General features: G+C 47.1%; 1 non-coding gene across 1 annotated transcript; it reads right to left on the reverse strand.

The window, feature by feature from the left end:
- Positions 1 to 9706: 9706 nt before the first annotated feature.
- Positions 9707 to 9794, reverse strand: TRNAM-CAU. Its single transcript is given in 2 exon segments — positions 9707 to 9742; positions 9757 to 9794. It is a non-coding gene; the product is annotated as a tRNA-Met (tRNA).
- Positions 9795 to 19573: the final 9779 nt, after the last annotated feature.

Below are 19573 nucleotides of genomic sequence, written 5' to 3' on the forward strand. Positions count from 1 at the left end.
GTGCGAAAAATAAAAGATAAAAAATGGTAAGAGTAGAAGATTAACTCATGTTCGGTACAATAAAATCACGATTATCTACGTTGGCTCTTGATCTGAGAGAAGTAATTCTTTCTTGTTTTCTCCAAATGCTTTCCAGAATGTTTAAGCCCGAAACTCAAGTCTTCAAGTTAATAAGGAATTTGTTCCAAATTGGGTCAATGCGGTCTCATCCCTGGCACCTCACAACAAGAAACCCGCCTCTAGTAAGATTCTTTCTCTATAGTGTTCTTCTTCTAGCAACCTTGGCGCATGTTTCCTAACTTCCGCACCGAAAAAACGATTCAGAAATCGTTATATTAATCGTGCATGAGAATCTAGTGAATGTAAGCTATAAGTGAAGAACAACTTTGTCGTATGGAACTCAATGGAAGGAAGTACACGGACAATTGAGCACAAAAGAATGCCAAAAGCAACATGCATGTAGAGAACCAACCTGAGGTTGGGTGGTTAGAACGGTGGTTGTACCCCAAGCAGCACCGGAATTCAAACCCCGGTTTGACATCCGTGTGTCTCATAAGGCGGAAATATTCATTCGAGTGGGAGGCGAAGTTCCCGTCGACATGCGAGATGCATGTGGTGACTTCGTCAATTTCAAGATTCAATCCTCATAGAGGTAGGATGTGTGTGCATTCATAGGGGTGAGTGTATGTGCATGTATGTGAGCATCTATGTCTGAAGTGTGTTTCTAAAAAAAGCAACATGCATGTAATAAAGTGTGAGTCGGCCTGGTGGATGCTGAATGTTTATATTAAAAATAACTAATTGAAGAAAAAGAAACAGGAGGAGGCCAGTTTTATTCTTTATCTATAATAAAGTGGCCTAGCTATAGTAATAATATTGGGCCTTCTTCTCTCGTTGGTAGGCCATATTGATGGGGCAGGCTGAATAAAATAGTCTATACGTTGTTCTCCTCTTTTTTTGCTTGGTCACTATTCACTTCTTCTTGCGTTCAGCACCGGAGAATCGAAAAGAGCTAGCCGTAGAAAAGGAACTAAAGTGTTGCAGCTTGTCGACAAATACTGGGAAGGGAATCCCCTCTTTTTCTCTAGCTAACCGACAATGCTTCCCATCTCCTTGGCGATGTGTTTTTCGTCGTTCTCTAGAACTCGTGTCGCCATGTTCAAGGCCTGGCCTCGTCGGCAAGATAGCGAAAGGGGAGCAATATGCGGGGAGAAGCGGCATTGCGCCGATTTCCCGAGGCCGCCATGGAATTGCGCCGCCGTGCGGCCTCGTGAGGGTGCTGGGGCGGAGGTAGCTGCTCTAATGGTGGGTTTGCATCGTTCCTCCCATCCAAAGCTTCCAACGCTGCTGCACCAATGGTGGTGTCTCCAGGCCTGCTCCGCTTCTATCACGGTCACCCGTTCAAGTCCCTGCTGCCAGTGGCTGCAAGCGTCAGCCCCGTCCACAACCGCGCCTAGTTCGTCTGGGGCCGGCAGATCCGCCCAGCCGTCCTCCTCCCCGTCGCCATGATCCCTTCCCAAGCCTCCAAGAGGATGCCGCTCTGCCTGGCCGCCGCTTCCGCCTCCTCTGAGACCACCGGGTGAGTGCTGATAGTTCTTTCTGGCGCATCTCGAGTCTAGAGATTAAACTGTCGTCAGTCGGTTTGGTTAGACTCTGGAGGAAGAGCAGTCTGTTCAGTCCTTGCAAGGCTTTCTAGACCTTTCAGTTTTGTTATATATTTCATAATTTTTTTCACTGATTTGATAAATCGGTTTGTTGATGCGAGATGAGCAAAGCTTTCTCTATTCGTAGTATCCTGATTTTGCCAGAGTCATGTCTTTACCTGAACATGAAACGCAACTTCCGTTCCACATTTTATATTGCTGTTGTTGGTCTTTACATGCTCACCAATAAGGTTATACTCTAATTCACACACTGATCATGTATTTGTATTACCGACCACTGATCCCCTATTAGTGTATCATGAATTTGTACACTATTTAGACTTATGCATTAATTACAGCCCTGTTTGGCAGTTAAGCATTTCCAGGAAACCTTCAGATGTGTAACCATTAACTTGTGATCTGAAGTTACAGGCTACACACTCGGGTACACGGATTTCAGATGTTGCTCCTAAAGAAAGCACTACATTTAATGAATACAGAGATTTCTTGGCTACAGCAGCAACACTACAGGTACAGGCTTGTTCTTTCCATTGATGTCACATGTTATAGATGCGTCTCAAGCTACGATCAGACATAAAAGTATGTTTTTTCTCTGAAACTTCCGCAAGACACAAGTATCTGCATAGTAGATGCATAACATAATGAACCAAGTTTTCACGAAAATATGCTCAAAATTCCACGACGTTAGAACCTGGAAGATAAAACGAAATCAACAATCATATGTATCAATGCAAACCAGCTCACTCTTATTTTTTATGAAACCAATCTGCTTCTTTAAACGAACAAAGATGAAATTTAAAAAACTGCTTACACTTGCAGTGTCAAGAACAGTCTGTTCAAACATGAAAATAGTACAACAATGTTCCAGAAAAGATGTACCAAGTGATTCATTGTCTGCAGAAACCCCTCTGCTTGAATATTAGTCAGTCGACAACGTTTCAACCTTGTGATATCACAAGGTCAATTTGCAGTAAATGGAAAAGCATCCCATACTTTATTACAGAGTGGGGATATTATACATATAGATCTGGTGACTTGTGATAAACAATAGTGACTCACTTATATCCAGCATCAACATCCTCTCTGATTTATTGTATGAAGCGGTAGGAGACAACTCGAGTAGTAGCAAAAAATGAATATTTGAACTTGCATAGTCAAGGACGCCCTGTGTGACCAGCATTGCCATACGTTGTGGCATATATGTTTATCCATTTCTGATTTCTCGGGCCATATTCCTCGGTTCCGACAGGTGTCGACGAGGCCGAGAACGCCAACATTCTAGCTAGGTCATCAGCCATATCTTCACTTGCATGATATATCCGTAAGCGGACTAATCAATATAATAGCACAACAGTAATGTTCAACAAATTTGAATAACTCAGGCGGCATTAGAAGAACACGATGCTACAATTTAAAGGACACTAAAACATATAAAAACTGTATAGCTCCAAATATAGGTAAACAATGATAGTTGACATTTGGATGGCACTAAAACCAGCGATTCACATAGGAAAACAAAAAAATTATATGCAGAATCATTTGCCAAATAATTATGGCTTCCATGACAAGGTATTATTAATTATCTGACACCACTTTTGCTAAATCAAAGTCTAAGTCAACAAACTAATAGTATTTGCAACTTCAGTGTAGCCTAAAACAATGTAATTAACATGTGAAACTAATCAGGTATTTCCCCTTTGTTTCTTGTGTTGCAGCTCTAGCTGACAGTTCTATTCTTACTTCTTTTTGTGCATAATTGGTCATGTTGATTTGAACATAACATACAATGTTGACCATGAGTGATAGCTGATCCATTGGTTTGTTAAGAAATTTTGGACTATCTTTGGGTCTTGGCCGTCAAGCGAAGTGTGGAACTACAAGGACTTGATACCTAGCTTGCACACCATGAGTCCGGTAAGAAAACAACGTAAAACGCATACCTACAGTTCAAACCTCTCTTGATTAACGCGGTGGAGATGCCTATAGATAAACCAATGCTTCAAGTGACATGCACAGTCTGCAAATAAATCATGTCGGATAGTTTCTTCTTTCAGAACTGAAAAAAATATACCGGATAAGTACCATTCATCTCTTCTCCAAAGTTGCGTAGTCTGAATATGTGAACAGCCTCTGCTGACATAAACAAGTGCCCAAAAACCCCTTTAGAAGACCATAAAATTGTAAGGTTGGCTTCTCAACCTATCATTGCACGACACATGAAAAACAAGTATAAATATAGAAGGAAATACAATCCCGTAAGTAAACTAATGGAATGCTTATGATAAATAATAGATAAACATCCAATGCAGGAACCATAATAGTTGTTCGGTAAAAGATAAGTTACCAGGTGGAAACGAGGAGTAGCTTAGAGCCTCGTCATCCACATGGGATCTAACTTTATCTTTGCATTCTAGGCAAACTTGTTGAAAGAAGCTATTACTCTTCCCTCCATACTTATGAAATACATCCGGTTGTTCCATCCACCCGATTAGACAAAATCTCATGGCCATTTTGGGGATGTCCATTCATCTTAGAGAATCGACGATAAACGGTCAACGAACAAGTATACTTAGAGAATGTAGAGAACTCTACTACACTCAGCAATGGCCGACAAAATCCATTGTAATTTTAGCACATATATAAGCAGGTAATACGCAGGTACACGAAATAAGTAGGTATTTTTTCTTCGAAGAGAACAAGATGAATAATTCTTAGTGCTTACTGATGTGCAAGAACCCTGGTCTGGAGCATAAGTATTTCATGCATCAGTATACGCTTTATTGGACAACAAAATCACAACCCAGAATTTAGCAAACAACAAAATGGAGAAACTAAATATCCAAAACTGTGTGTATCCCATTTATCTGTATTCATATGAAGCAGACCGAGGTGTGGAAAAACAGAGTTGATGAATTCTTTTTTTAACCATAAAGAATTTTGTTACTTCGCAAACCAAGCAAGACATTACAGAGTAAAAACAATAAAATCATAAATAAGAGTGGTTTCTGCTCTTCTTTCAGGACATACTAATACACTGGTCGCATAAAGACACTAACTATTAAGCTAGCATTCCAAAGATAAGTATGCATCCTTTGATTAGCTTATGAAGTGCGGAGTAGAACACTCAACCTTTATATACATCTTTCCAATATGAACTAACGGACATCCTACCACATATGAAAACAAATAGTTTGCTCATCCACTATTTAATTAAATGAGATGTACCTTTCTTGTACCATTCATATCCAGTATCTAGAGTAAATTGTCCATGTTGAAAAATTTGCACTTCATCCATGTTTTCGATGATATATAAAGGAGCTTTGATGATATATGCTTGTTATAGTTTTCGTTATCTAAAGGATGAGTTAGTATGGATAAATAATTTGATGATAAGGCCATGCTAAGTTGCTAACTCATGGACCTCATGTGTAGGTAATGATGGAGGGATCGAGTATCTCAATGTTCAGAAGGTACCAGTTTGCTCCACAATAATGAACCCTAGTTCAGAGACATTTTGTTCTTGATCCATGTTCTCCCGGATCCGGGATATGCGCACAACAACATTCCTCCGAGACCCTCGAGGTATGAATTCTTTCACTCAGATTGCTTGCATTGCCACTTTCCTAGGTTTTGACAGCATAATATTTTCGATCGGTTCCAATAGGCATGAACAACTGGTAGAAATTGCATCCTGGAGAATGCGGAGAATCGACATATTAGAGTGACTAACCTAAACCTACGCATAAGCCACCGAAAAGATTCAAATTACAAAAGAAATGCGAGGTAAAAAGTAAATAGAAGAAGAGAAAACATTGCGAGAACAAACAACCTAAATCGAGTGCATTGGCTAGTAGCTAGATAGAGCCAAACTAAGAAAGAAGTGTAAGGCAGAAGGCAAAGAAATAAGCAAGCCAATGGAGTTGGAAAATAGGAAGAAAGACCCATGGTCAGTTCCAGTAATTCCATGATAGATTTTCAATTACGTGTGCAACGGAAACTTGGATCATTCCCTGTACTTAAGTTGGTCTCGAGATAATTTAGGCAATAGTTCATCCTCCCGATAAATTGCATGAGGTGTCTCAGTTTAACAACGGCAGCCTGAATGTATTTTTTGAGTCGATTATAGTAGGGGGAAAGGAGAAAATATATTTGCATTAAACCAAGAGATAGCTTGTCACCTCGTCGACACATGCATATCTAGCTTGACTTTGCTTCCACCATGTCGAAACCAAGTCGGAGAAATAATATATGCCTTTGAGCATGGCATACAAAGAAATATGGTGTCCCGAAAACATAGTATATCATTGACATTATATATGCTTGAAATGTAATACACAACATGCAAGATTGTACGAGAGAATTAGTTAGAAGATTTTTCTTGTACCAAAATAGGAAACAAATACCAACCACTTTCTCGTACTTAAAACACTTTACGTACTTAAACAACGTACCTAAAACGATAGAGAAATGGAAGATCCATCAGTTCAGTATTATCCAGCTGATAGAGCCCACATTTATGTATGATCTAGAACACAAACAATCAATGATTTTGGCAACCAATAACCATATCTAGGTAACAACCAGGTAAATCAGGTCTGAAAATAATCAGAGATGAGGGGAATGGTGAAAGAGATGTGCTATTTGTCTCTGCAGTCAAGGGGGACAACAGGTTGGGGAGCAGCAGCGGTAGAGAGGCGCAACTAACCCCAAATACATTATATGCCAACTTATTCTCAATCAAAATTCAAACTAAGGCGTGAGCTACTTATATAAACTATACAAACAGGTCAGAAATTGCTCTAGTAACAAACTCGTGATACAGATAAGCTAGCATATAGATAGGAAGAGCTCATAAAGCTCGTAAGTGAAGAAATAATAACATATAAGTAAAATTATAATTAGGTCGCCCATTTACCTATACGAATATCAATAGCTTTGAAGGGTCATATCTGAATAACCATTCATTGTAATTCTTTTTATGCACCTGAAAAATAAAATAGGGCAAAGAAGTTTCTCAAAGGGGATCCCCATAAATTGGAGAATGCAAAACTTGTACAAAATAACAACCATGATTCACGAATCTTAATGATTGAATTACCGGATTGTAATTCATGCTATTGACCAAACCTGAAACTTTCATCTAGATGTGCATGCTCTCATCTACTGTCTATACCTGACCATACTGTAATATAAACTTCAGAAATATAAGTTCAATCTTTGTCAGAAGGCCTTGATGCAAACATCAGCAGAAATATAAAGAATAGGTCAGGTATAGACATTATATTTCTGAAACCATATAAGTACATGTCAGCAGGTCAGAAGGCCTTGGCAGATCATTGATTGGAGTTAGAGCATACATTCATAGGGGGTAGTCCATAAGGCTATCATTTATCTCCTGTGCAGATGTGTATCTGCCATATCCAGTACAAAACATATTAGATGGTGAACAATATTTAATTACATTCAAGGCAAATTATCACTTTGGAGGGCAAATTTCTGGGAAAATCCTTTACAATAATAAATAAGTCTCTGTAATCAAATGACCCGAACAAAATTAAATATCCACCAAGAGGGAAAAATTATCATACTTTAACAAAATTAAATATCACCAAGATAGAGCGCAGCAGCAGCATGGCCTCGGTGGCCAAGCAAATAACCATTTTTCTAAATAGATCATGCATGTATACCTGCCATATAGCAGAGAGAATTAACAATAAAATTAGATCTAAAATTTTAACAAATATAAATTGGTCTGCAAAAGGTAAACAATCCTCAAAGTTGCATGGATAATCTTATGTAAACACCCAGGAAGAAATCATATGTCAGCCGCTTTCTAAATTTGTACAGTATTACTGTATTAGGGAACAAATTGTATGTAATTTCAGAGATGACAAGCATTGAAAAGATGGAACTCACCATAATCATAAATTAACGCTGGACTTGCGCACATCACAACAACAAACATATTCTCTCCCATGTGGTAATGTAACCATCCTACAACTGATTAGTTCTTTTCTTCATAGCCATCTTCAAAGGAGAGAGATTCATCCGTGCACGTGAAAATATGACTACTAAATATATTTCACGAGCCAAACTTTCCAACACATTAAGCGGTACAACAAAACTGTATGGGACATGATGTAAATGATACTTGCAACAAATTTCAGAGAAGAATGAAGCTCTCAAATACAAATGGAAAAGGTCCACTTGGATCAAACAATTAGGAACTTCTGAACAAAAATCATGCACAAAAAAACAGCCAAATAACCAATCTGGATTCATGACATGTGAGAAAGAATGGAGCTAAAAACTTATCACGAGAGTATGTAACCTGCATATGCAAAAGTCATGTCGAGACATGGTATCAAAGACTAAGAGAGGCGTCGAGGAGCTCCTGTTTGTAGAAGCTGGGGCCATGATGACAGTGATAATCTCTCACGGTATACAATATGGCATAAAAAGAACCAATCTGTACCTGCAGTGCTTGGATTTTACTCAAATACCTTATATGCATAGATACAAAACATCTACACAAGCAAATCTGAGAAATTATGGGGAGTGGATGGGAGAGGGGAGGAGACAAATCAACAGCAGAAAAATTACACAGGAGGCTACGAGTGCCCTTACCTGGCTTGTGTTGGTCGAGTATGACCTTGGCGGGGAGAGGGTGAAAGGGATGGGTTTGAAGGTTGGCCGCGCGAAGCGGAGGCGGCGCTGCTCCCGGTGAGGATGACGGCGCAAGATCAAGGTGAAGCTCGACGCGGAAGGCGGTACGTCGAGGCGCTGCCAGCGCCCCCGCGCGCCTTCGCAGGCCGCTCCATCGCCGTCGCTGTCCGCCATCGCCGTCGAGGGCGGAGCTCCAGCAGCCCCTCTTGCCTGACGAGCTCGGAGGTGCTGGGAGCGCGAGAGAGCACGTCGACGCCCTCCCCGCGCGCTCGATGGCCTGCGGAGGTCGCCCTCGCTGCCTCCCACGCCGCCCCTACAAGGACCGGTCGCGCCGCCCCTTGCCCGCGCCGGCGGCGCCTGCCGGAGGTCGCCCGCGCCAGGGGAGGAGCCGGAGCGGGGATCAGCGGCGCCGTGAGGGAGGAGAGGCGCGCGAGATGCCATGTCGTCCTCCGCCTCGATGGGGGGATGGAGAGGCGGAGCACAGCAGCAGCCCGCCGCGCACAGGCCCCTCACCACCGTCACCTGCTGGCCTCGCCTTGGTCACCAGCCCGCCCCGCATGCCCTTGCACGCTCGCGTGCGCGCCTGCTCGAGGAACCGTGGAAAGGGGAGGAGGCGTCGCGTCGCCGGCTTCGCTCCATTGGAGCCGAGGAACGAGAGAGGGGCAGGAGCGCGGCGGCGGCGGGGTCGGGATTGGCCTAGGGTTGAGGAATTGGGAGAAGAACCATGGGGATTGGGGAAGAGGAACCGTGAGTGGGGATTGGGGGAGAGAGAAACGTGAGTGGGGATTGGGTGGGCAGCCAACCCCTTACGCCCGCAGCCACACGTAACTAGCCGGAAACCCACCCAAGCGGCCGACGAGTGGACCGGACGAGCTGCGGGTCCCAAATACGAAGGAGGCGGGTAGAAATTGGGCAGTTACATGGCTTCATCTAGGAAGGTCCGGCCCGGAATGAATGGACGAGATCGACTAAGTGAACCCAGCTAGCAAGATCCAACGGCCACGAAGCTGAAATCGCTGTGAGAGCCCCATGGGGGTGCAACAATCATACCTTTAGATGAGGTGGGGTGAGAGAGGCTCGAACTCTCGACCTCAGGATCACTCGCTGATAGCTATGAGACTTACGCCCGCAGCCACACGTAACTAACTGGAAACCCACCCAAGCGACTGACGAGTGGACCGGACGAGCTGCGGGTCCCAAATACAGAAGGAGGCGGGTAGAAATTGGCTGTTACATGGCTTCATCTAGGAAGGTCTGGCCCGGAATGAATGGACGAGATCGACTAAGTGAACCCAGCTAGCAAGATCCAACGGCCACGAAGCTGAAATCGCTGTGAGAGCCCCATGGGGGTGCAACAATCATACCTTTAGATGAGGTGGGGTGAGAGAGGCTCGAACTCTCGACCTCAGGATCACTCGCTGATAGCTATGAGACCTACGCGCTAGCCAACTGCGCCACCACCCCTTTAGTGAAAATAATTCGAGGTTACATTATACAACCTCTAAATTTACGACCGATGTAATACATAGTTTGATGTGGTTCGACGGCTACAAACACACTGACGCCGATTTTCACTGCGAGACATATCTGTCGCAGGCTCACCATTGCAGCTCGCGTGGTTGGTGGATATTTCTTGGCTGCTTCGAGCATGCCGGGAATGAGTGGATAGGCGCTTCAGGTATGGTTCTTGGGACGAACAGAACCTGACGCACGCTCGCTCAACTTTCAGCACACCGAGCCGAGAAAGTGCGGCGTATTTTTGGCGAGGAAGTTTGCTTCCGGAACTGAAAGGGGTCTTCCCCAGGTGCTAGCTAGCCTTGGCAATTACCATGGAAACAATCCCCTTGGCAACGAATTGTGTCGCCTGGCCTTTAATTTTTTCGACTCACTAACAACGCATCTGCGCTGGTTCTGGCCAGTCGTGTCCTCCAAACACAACCCCTAAATTTTGTTGTCGTTGTTGGATCCCGGCATATCAAAAAAGGAGTGCCAAATCCAGAGATCATGGGTAGCCATTGCCTCAAGTATCACAGTGTAGTTTTTTTGTAACCCTTGTACATTACCTACCAGGAAAGTGGACAGTTCTTCCATTTCCAATGCATGCACTCAATGCTTCCAAGCATCCCTGGAAATCCTCGAGTTTCATTGACAGCGAGGATTTTAGCAGTGTCTTCGACAGTGGGTGATCTCAAGTAGATGTTCCCGAACACTGCTATCACCGCCCTGCAGAACCGGTAGAAACAATCAAGGACGGTGGACTCCAAAGATAGTCATCGGTAGAATCACCAGGGACTCCATATGCCAGCATCCGCACAACCACCGTGCACTTTTGGAGGGCATAAAACCCTGCCATGCCAGTGCAATCCAAGTTGCATCTGAAATAGGAGTCGTACTCCCGAAGGGCATACACAATTCTCAGGAAGAGCTTCCGGCTTATCCTGAAACGACGCCTAAAAACAGCCTCACCATACAATGGGTCATCGGCGAAGTAGTCGGCGTAGAGCATGCAGTAGCCCTCCGTTCGCTGCATCGGCTTGTACTTCCGGCGACCTGGTGCCAACCCACCACGGCGACCAATGGCCGACTCGGCGTACAAGCCGGACAGGCAAGCTAGGATCAACATGTGCTCCCCGTCTTGGGCGGCGGCGGCCATTTCTTCTTCAAAAAGCTCGGCGAACATCTGCTCCTCCTCGTCGGAGTCCATGTCCGGCCAGACAATTGGACGAACACCTGTAGGGCGTGTCTGACGAACACAAGGAGTCGAGAGCGCGGCTGGGCCGAATAACGCCGTCCGGATGTATAAAAAAAAAGACTGCCGGGGGTCTCGTCGGGGAGACAGCTGGAGATGCTCTTAGTCCCTGCCATGTTTTGAATCGGGACTATTGTTAGCAATAGTTCCGGTTCCAACGGCTAGGACGAGCGGCCACCTTTAATCTCGGTTCGATTAAGACCTTTAGGCTCGGTTGATGAGACCAACTGAAACTAAAGGGTCAGCGGTGGGACCGGCAAGCCGAGCACATTTGGGACTAAAGATCTTTTATTTGCGCAAAAACTAAGTTCTTTTTTAAAATATGTATAAGTTTGAATAACTGAACTTTCGAATCAGACAAAACTTTAAACATGAAAAGTATTTGAATTTGAAGAAGTAATCCAAAACTATAAGAATAAATGTTGCATATATAAGAGTTCGCAGCATGCACTAGTGGAGAAGAGGCCTTTGGTCCCAACCAAATGTCCCAGTGCAGAACCAAACCGGGACTAATGTGGGCATTGGTCCCGGTTCGTTTTGCCCAGGGCGACCCCACTAGCCCAGAGCTTGTCCGGTAGTGGCCCTTTGGACCCGGTTTGTAATACAAACCGGGACTAAAGGGTCCACGGCAGGGCGCGGCAGGCCGTGTCAGGCGTGGGAAACCTTTAGTCCCGGTTTGTAATACAAACCGGGTCCAAAGCCCCCCCCTCTGGACCCGGTTTGTGTTACAAACCGGGACAAGGTCCCCAATCTGGCTATATTACCTTGCCCTGCCCAAGTGTGAGCCACACTTGGCCATTTTTTCACTTTCTTCACAAGAGGGGTGTATTGCTCTCCTCTCTTCTTCACATGCACAAGAGGTGTTTGATGAAATGCTTAAGAGGATTTGCCACTTGAGTTTACACAAATCAAGCCACACTTAACTTGTTTTTTTCTTCTTCATCGAGGTTAACAACTTTATCCTTTTCATCTGTAATTGATAAAATGCATGTGTATATATACATCGTGATGTTCCGTAATGGTTTTGATCAGCTAAATTATATCATGCAGATGAATCGGCAATGGATGTACATTGACCGACGGTTTGACGAGTTCACTTCGGGCCTGGATAATTTTATGGCCGTGGCGGAGGCAAACAAACATGGTGGCTTCATGTATTGTCCATGTGTGAACTGCAAAAATACAGTAAATTACGCTCACTCGAGTCTCATTCACAGCCACCTTCTGCGATCCGGTTTCATGCCCAGTTACTATTGTTGGACCAAGCACGGAGAAAGAGGGGTTATGATGGAAGACAATGAAGAAGAGGAAGAGGATGATGACGGTTATCCCAATTTCCCTGAATACGATGATACTGCGAGAAGGCAATGAAGACAATGAAGTAGAAGATCAAGAGGCACCGGATGAGCACTGCGATGATGATCTTGGTCGGGCCATTGCCGATGCAAGGAGAGAATGTGAAACTGAAAAGGAAAGGTTGGCCTTCGACAAGATGATAGAAGATCACAACAAATTGTTATACCCAACTTGCGAAGATGGCCATAAAAAGCTAGGCAACACACTTGGAATTGTTGCAATGGAAGGCGAGAGAACGATGTCACCGACTCGGGATTTGGAAAGTTGCCGACAATAATTAAGAGGAAGCTTCCAAGGGGTAACGAATTGCCCGCCGGTACGTACGAAGCGAAGAAGATTGTCCGCCCTCTAGGATTAGATGTGCAAAAGATACATGCATGCATTAATGATCGCATCCTCTACCGCGGTGAGTACGAGAATTTGGATGCATGTCCGGTGTGCACTGCATTGCGGTATAAGATCGGACGAGATGACCCTGGTGATGTTGAGGGCGAGCGCCCCAAGAAGAGGGTTCCTGCCAAGGTTATGTGGTATGCTCCTATAATACCACGGCTGAAACGCTTGTTCAGAAATAAAGAGCACGCTAGGTTGTTGCGATGGCAAAAAGAAGACCGTAAGAAAGACGTGATGTTGAGGCACCCTGCTGATGGATCCCAATGGAGAAAAATCGATAGAGAGTTCCCAAACTTTGCACACGATGCAAGGAACTTAAGGTTTGGTCTAAGTACAGATGGCATGAATCCTTTTGGAGAGCGGAGCTGCAGCCATAGCACCTGGCTCGTGACTCTTTGTATATATAACCTTCCTCCTTGGTTGTGCATGAAACGGAAGTTCATTATGATGCCGGTGCTCATACAAGGCCCGAAGCAACCCGGGAACGACATTGATGTGTACCTGAAGCCATTAGTCGAAGAACTTCTACAAGCTGTGGTCCCTAGCAGGTGTACGTGTGTGGGACGAGCACAAGCGGGAGGAATTTGACCTAAGAGCAATGCTTTTCGTAACCATCAATGACTGGCCTGCTCTTGGTAACATTTCGGGACGGTCAAACAAGGGATACAATGCATGCACGCACCGTTTACATGAGCTCGAAGGTGATTATTTGGAAAAAGGTCGAGAAGGTCGTGTACACGGGGCATCGTCGATTTCTTAGGACTACCCATCCCGTAAGAAAGAAAGGCAAGCATTACAACGGTGAGGCTGATCACCGGAGGAAGCCTCCCATCGTGATGGTGTTGATATATTTGGTATGGTCAATGATCTAGATGTAATATTTGGAAAGGGTCTCGGCGGACGGTGCAGTTCCGAATGACGATGCCGGACACGCGCCCATGTGGAAGAAGAAATCTATTTTTTGGGAGCTAGAATATTGGAAAGTCTTAGAGGTCCGCTCTTCAATCGATGTGATGCACGTGACGAAGAATCTTTGCGTTAACCTCGCTAGGCTTTACGGGCGTGTACGGGAAGACAAAAGATACACCGGAAGCACGGGAGGACCAGACAACGTTGGAAAGACCCCAAAAAGCTGCATGAGAGAGTTAAAGGACGTCATTTCTCCGGCTACGCTCTTACAAAAGCGAGAGAAGGAAATATTTTTTGAATGTCCACGCAGTATCAAGGTCCCGTCCGGCTTCTCCTCCAATATAAAGGGAATAATAAATATGGAGAAGAAAACATTCCGGAACCCGAAGTCTCATGACTGTCACGTGATAATGACACAGTTGCTTCCGATTGCATTGAGGGGCTTCTACCGGAAAATGTTCGACTGCCCATTGTGAAGCTATGTGCATTCCTCAATGCAATTTCTCAGAAGGTAATAAATCCAGAAATTCTACCGAGGTTGCAGAATGATGTGGTCCAATGTCTCGTTAGTTTTGAGCTGGTGTTCCCACCATCCTTCTTCAATATTATGACACATCTCCTCGTTCACCCGGTCGATGAGATTTCCATTCTCGGTCCTGTGTTTCTACACAATATGTTCCGCTTCGAGAGGTTCATGGGAGTCTTGAAGAAATATGTTCATAACCGTGCTAGGCCGGAAGGAAGCATCTCCAAGGGCTATGGAACGAGAGGGGTCATTGAATTCTCGTGTTGACTTTATTCCCGACCTTAAGCCGATTGGTGTTCCTGAATCGCGGCATGAAGGGAGACTAAGTGGAAAAGGCACGCTAGGAAGGAAATCAATGATATGTAGGGACGGGATTTCTTTGACTCAAGCACACTACACAGTTCTACAAAGTTCCACCATGGTGGCTCCGTATATCGGTGACCACAAGAACTTTCTACGCTCCCAGAACCCGGGGCGGTCGAACGATTGGATTAGACGTGAACACATGTCGACTTTCGGCGGTTGGTTGCAAAAACATCTCCCTGAATAACAAAGATATTGAAGATCAGCTCGTACTTGTCGTCCCGGACACCATCTTCGACTCGTAGTTACTTTCCAAGGGTACGAGATAAATGGGAATACATTTTACACAATCGCCCAAGATAAAAAGAGCACCAACCAAAACAGTGGTGTCCGATTTGATGCAATAATGAATGAAGGCCCAAATGACACATATTATGGTTACATAGAGGATATATGGGAACTTGACTATGGACCTTCTTTTAAGGTCCCTTTGTTTAGGTGCAAATGGGTCAACAAAACAGGAGGCGGGGTTCGGGTAGACAAGTTGTATGGAATGACAACGGTGGATCTCAACAATCTTGGGTATAGAGACGAACCATTCGTCCTAGCCAAGGATGTGGCCCAGGTTTTCTATGTGAAGGATATGTCTAGCAAACCAAGAAAAAGGAAACATAAGGAAACAAATACATCAAACGATGAGCCAAAGCGCCACATAGTTCTTTCCGGAAAAAGAAACATCGTGGGAGTGGAGGACAAGACAGACATGTCAGAAGATTATAATAAGTTTGATGAAATTCCACCCTTCAGAGTGAACATTGATCCAAGCATCAAGTTAAATGATGAAGATGCTCCATGGTTAAGGCTGAAGAAGATTAAATGATGAAGATGCTCCATGGCACAAATGAGTATCTCAACATGGCAATCAATTTCCCATTTATTTTTGTGTAATCATTTAACTGTATGTAAGATATGAAAAGTGGAGATGTGGTTGGCTTTTTGTACCATATATATAGAGGAGATGTAGTCGTTCACGGGTTTGCAGGGGAAAAATTATGAGGCGCAGTTTCCGAAGATGCCGTAGGGCGTGTGCACCAACAACATCTTCGAGAAACTGCGCCACGGGAGATTTCCCAACCCTTTCTCCAACACTATTAGAGGAGATGTAGTCGTTCAGGGGCTTGCAGGAACAAATTCCGAGGAGCAACTTCCGAAGATGCCGTAGGGCGTGTGCACCAACGACATCTTCGACAAGTTGCGCCACGGGAGATTTCCCAACCCTTTCCCCAACACCGTTAGAGGAGATGTAGTCGTTCACGGGCTTGCGGGGAAAAAATTCCGAGGCGCGGCTTCCGAAGATGCCGTAGGGCGTGTGCACCAACAACATCTTCGAGAAGCTGCGCCACGGGAGATTTTCCAATCCATGGGAATGAATCTCTCGCTTGGCTTGTTGATCCGCTTGGCAAGCCGTATCGATGCTCCTTTTATAGGCACAACACCGCTTCTACTCGACGGGCGTCGTGCGCTACATGCTTTATCTCATCGAGCAGGTGCGTCCACCCATGCGTTCTTATCCTCGCCGACATCTTTAGTCCCGGTTGTACCCACCAGCCGGGACTAAAGGTTACCCACACGTCCTTATCCCACCGACAGCTTTGTTAGATGACAAAAAAAGGATCTTTCGTCCCGGTTGTACCCACCAGCCGGGACTAAAGGTTACCCACACGTCTTTATCCCACCGACAGTTTTGTTAGATGACAAAAAAAGGATCTTTCGTCCCGGTTGTACCCACCAGCCGGGACTAAAGGACCCACACGTCTTTATCCCACCGACAGTTTTGTTAGATATGACAAAAAAATGATCTTTACTCCCGGTTGTACCCACCAGCCGGGACTAATGTTTTCGGCGCCACTGCGTTCCCGCCTATTTTTCTTCCCGCGCTTTCCACTGCGTTCCCACCTTATTTTTCTTCCCGCGCTTTCCACTGCTTCCCGCCTCTGTCCTCCCGCCATTTTTTTCACTATATATATATGTAGGCTTGGCCTCCATTTACATATCACATCTAGACTCATATCTCGCAAACCTCATCACTCGTCCCATGGCTTCCATCGTATCTCTAACCCTCCGGGAGGCGGAGGCGCTTTGCGCGTCGAACTACCCCTCGCCCGCCGGGCTACCGTGTCCCGACCGGCTGGTTGCTCGAGCGTCGGAGGCGTACCGGTCCCTCCCTGTCCCTCTAGGTGTGGCGCGCGAGATGGCCATCACGAACCACTACTACTTCGAGCTCACGCCGCAGCGGCGGAGGAATCCCCGGTGGCATCCCGACTACCTCCCGACTTGGGAAAGCTTCTTCATCAATCGGCGTGAGAGGGCGCTTGCCAGGCACGAGGAGGGCGGCCCGCCTCCTTCGGACTTCAACGAGGCCGGCCGTCGGCTGTGGTGGTGCGGCCGGACTCTCCAGGGCGTCATGGCCTACCGTGGCCCCCGCCTGCGCTACCCTCAGTCCTAGCCCACGCGTGCTGTCCCGTCGAGGTTCGACTACCGCGACCCCGATGCCAGCGATGATGATGACGGCGACTACGACGACTACAGTGGCAAGTACTATAGGGCTAGGCTCGAGTATGACTGAATGACTAGAACAGTCGAATCTGGCGATGTATCTTAATTAATTTTCAGTTGAGCTCTGTACTTTAATTCCATGTATGTGGCGGGAAACTTTTCTCCGAGGAGCTCTGTACTTTAATTTCAGTTCAATCGTAATAAATTTCGTGTCAACCACTTTATTGAACAAAACCAACCGACATCGACTTTATAAACTAAATTTAAACTAATAGAACCGACAACGACTTTATTGAAATTACAATAAAATAGATAAATTACTAGTCTAGTCTCTACTCGTCGTCGGAGGTTGTCTCCGTCCAAATGTCCTCCCACCGAGGGTCGTTTTCGGTCCAAGTTGTATTCGGGTTCTCGAGCTCGAAGGCGGCGACGGCCCGACGGTGGCGCCCGTCGGACCTGCGTTGTGCCCTAAGGTTAGCAAAGAACGCGTCGGTGTTGTCGGCATCGTTGGGGAACTGCGCCCTCCACTGGCGCATCAACTGCTCGTCGCGCTCGGCGATGGCGATCCTGCGCTGCACCTGGCGGTGCCGGCGATGGTCCTCGTCGTGGATGAGGCATGGCGGCGGCGCGAGGAACTCCGCCTCCTCTAGCGATTCAACATCCGGGAAGTTCATGTCTCGCCCTGGCCGCCGAAAGCGCCACGCTTCCGCGTCGTAAGCGCGTGCCGCCAGCTCCGGCGTGTTGTACGTGCCGAGGGTGAGGCGGAAGCCACCGGCGCGTATCTCGGCGGTGAACCTACCGCTCGGACGCACTCGAACGCCACGGAAACCGGACGCTCCTCGACGACGTGGAGGCATCCCGGAGATGAATGAGCGGAGGCGGTGGCGACGTGTGGTTGCGCCCGCACTCGTCGCTCTATATAGCGCACGCGGGGCATGGCACGTGTAAGCCACGGCTACACACGCCGCACGCCGGCGTCGGCGGGGTGAGGCACGTGGAAGCGGTGGCTACACGCCGCACGACGGCGTCGACGGGTGAGCGACACGTGTGGCACGGCGGAGGGACACGTGGCACGGGGAAGGGACACGTGTGGCACGGTGGCGGTGGCCGCACATGGCGGTGATGGTGGTGGCCAGCACACGGCGGTGGCGGTGGCGGCGGTGGCCGCACACGGCGGTGACGGTGGCCGATACACGGCGGTGGCGGTGGCGGCGGTGGCCGGCACACGGCGGTGGCGGTGGCCAATACATGGCGGCGGCGGCGGTGGACACGTGTGGCACGCGTGGTGGCCGCACACTGCGGTGACGGTGGTGGCGGTGGCCGCACACGGCGGTGGCGGTGGCGGCGGTGGCCGCACGCGGCGGTGGCGGCGGCGGCGGTGGCCAGTACATGGCGGCGGCGGCGGTGGACACGTGTGGCATGGCGGTGGCCAGTACGTGTTTTTTTATATTTGAAATAAGGCGGGAATGAAATTTTTAAAAAAAATTGGCCTTTGGTCCCGGTTTGACCGGGACCAAAGGGGGGCAGTATATAACTGCTCCTTCGTCTCCACACGGAGATCAATCGCGCGGAGACGAACGGACGACGCCGCCAGGCTGCCCAATTCGCCACCGCCCGCCGTCGCCGTCGCCACCGCGCCCGCGCCCGCCGTCGCCGCGCCCGCCTCCACCGCGCCCACGCCCGCCGTCGCCGCGGCCGCCTCCACCGCGCGGCCGCCTCACCACGCGCCCGCCGTCGCCGCCGCGCCCGAGCCGCGCCCGCCCACCGCCCGCCCCCGCCACCTGCCGCCCCCGCGGCCGCCTCCTCGCCGTCTGCCGCGCCCCCGGCCGCCACCTCGATCCGCCGGTAAGCGCCGGCGCCGCCCACCCCGCTCTTCTCCTTTTTTTATTCAATTGTTAGATTAGTTAATTTGTTAGGTTAATTGTTAGATTAGTTAGTAAAATAGTTAGTTAGTAAAATAGTTAGTTAGTGTTAGTGAAAATAGTTAGAAATTTCGTGAATAATTAGTTAGTTAGTGTTAGTGAAAAAATAGTTAGTTAGTGTTAGTGTTAGAAAAATAGTTAGTGTTTAGGGTTAGAAAAATAGTTAGTGTTAGTGTTAGAAAAATAGTTAGTGTTAGTGTTAGAAAAATATAGTTAGTGTTTATGAGGGCCGCCGCGCCGGTAACCACCACGCTCGCGATGGCGCCCCTAAAATACGGTAGTGCCGACGCCCCTGCCGGCGCCCCCAAAATAGAGTATGTAGTGCCGGCGCCCCCCAAATGGTAGTGCCGGCGCCGACTAACATAAAAGTAGTGAAGTTATTTTTTAATTTATATATGTTAACGTTGGTACATATATATATGATTTGTTTTCGTAGCTACGATGCCGCGACAGCCGCCGCGCCGTGGTCTGACTCTTCTAGAGGAGTTGCGAGCGGCTGGGGGAGGTCCGGGACCGGGCTCCGCCGGGG

The sequence above is a fragment of the Lolium rigidum genome, chromosome 2 (assembly GCF_022539505.1).
Source record: "Lolium rigidum isolate FL_2022 chromosome 2, APGP_CSIRO_Lrig_0.1, whole genome shotgun sequence".
Classification (NCBI taxonomy): domain Eukaryota; kingdom Viridiplantae; phylum Streptophyta; class Magnoliopsida; order Poales; family Poaceae; genus Lolium; species Lolium rigidum.